Source organism: Belonocnema kinseyi, chromosome 6 (genome assembly GCF_010883055.1).
Source record: "Belonocnema kinseyi isolate 2016_QV_RU_SX_M_011 chromosome 6, B_treatae_v1, whole genome shotgun sequence".
Taxonomy (NCBI): domain Eukaryota; kingdom Metazoa; phylum Arthropoda; class Insecta; order Hymenoptera; family Cynipidae; genus Belonocnema; species Belonocnema kinseyi.
In genome coordinates, this window is record NC_046662.1 from 121,402,190 (window position 1) to 121,404,166 (window position 1,977).

Consider the following 1,977-nt stretch of genomic DNA (forward strand, 5'->3'; position numbering starts at 1 on the left):
CGCGCGCAACTCAGTCATTTACAGCGTCTCCTACTATATTCACACGGACATAGCCCTGTCATAGTATTGGAACGCATCTCGTTTCAGATCTGGGATCACTGTCACTGCATCTCATTTGAAAATTGGCCTTATCCGTATCACGCTCCCACTTACGTTTTCAGCCCACGGTCTATAAGAATACACGGTCTAGCCACATGCAACTAAAAAAAAGTTAACCAATAAGGAGCAACTCCACCACTTCTAGCCATATTGGATAAGTGAGCGCGCGAGAATGAAGTATATTTGAAAGGAAGTAAATACATTGATCGAAGATTGTAAGTAAAAGATAAAGAAATTATATAGTTTATGAATCAATCAAATTAGTTTGAAAATAATGAATGCAATTTTTGAGATGCCTAATCTAAAGTATAAACAAATATATAATATCTAACTTGTAATATAGAAGAAACACTTAGAAATATCGATAACATAACCTCTCAATGCACCTGAGGAATTGTACCTTTTAACGCGCAATCATCATACCATTGAGACTATACCTGTAATAATAATTAGTCTACTTTTTAACTTAAACTTTTCGTGACTTTCTATTTTTAATTGTGCCCTTCCTTTTTTAGCAAAATATCGCGTAAAGAACTATTCATAAATGTATTTCGAAAAGTATCAAATAGTCTACATCATTGTAACACAGTTTTATTCATTTATCAAAAATGTGGAAATTAACTTAATAGGTTAGGTTTATAATGATAGCTACTTTGTACACTTAAAAAAGTACACTTACCAATATGTATAATGCAAATAACGCAACTTTAGCTTACACGAAAATATTTATTCACTCCTGATGGGCACGTTAGATTCACTTTAAAATTTGTATTTTCAATAGAAACACCACTACAATTTTCGCGAAGTTAATCTTAACACGAGGCGCTTTCACAAACGGATAGCGTCAGCAGTGTCTGCTTCTTGCACCTTATTTGAATATTGAGAACTTTCACAGGTATTGAAATTAATTTACAATGTAGCCATAATTCCTGATTTCAAATCTTTTGAGGGAAGACTGAGACGCTAACGGTTGCTATGGTAACCAAGATGGCTAGAAATGGTGGAGTGCGAATGGGGACAAATATGGGGGAGCTGATGGCTAGACCGCGTATTCTTAGATCATACTTATATTGACAAACTCTATTGACAATATTTACAGGAACATAACCTCAGTATTTACTTGTGATTCAACACGGCACTCACTCGCACATTTCTTGTGGGAGAAAAGGAGATAGGAAATCAAAGTGCGCATGTCCCCTTCCTTGGAGTAATGGGTTTAAACGACTCAGTCTGGCAATAAATGTACAATTACCGCAGTCAAAACTCGAGACGCTTTGTACAGCATGATCGGTCTCCTTATTATTACTCCGTGGTTCTACTCATGGAGAATAGATATAAGGAAACCAATCTGTAATGCATGGACTTCACCAAAAACTGACACTTTTCGGTTGCCAGAAGTACGCACACACACATGTGTAAAATCACACGTATAGTTCAAAACTTTCCGAGCGTGGAGTGCCAACCGCACTTTAAAAAATATGGCCGCGTCGATTGTTTTGTTTTGACAGGTCTCTTGAACAATTAAATAATTAATAATCAGACAGGATTTTGCGAAATATTTGTGGAATAAAAAAGTATTCGCCATGAAAGAGGTAGGTAGTATGCTTATGAAATATCAAATTACTTTTACCAACACTATGCGTGCGACAGATATTCGACGCGTTCGTAACAAATACAATAAACATACAACTTACACCACTCTGAAAGTCTTGTACACTATACACGGGAAACCACACTTATTAGAAACTTTCGCTCCTATGCAGCGATTTTTATTTTTTACTTCCTTGGCATTATTCACAAACTATTAATTGTTCAATCATGATTTATTTATATTTGACTTTCGTTCACATCGGCAGCCATATTTTTTTAAGTGCGGTT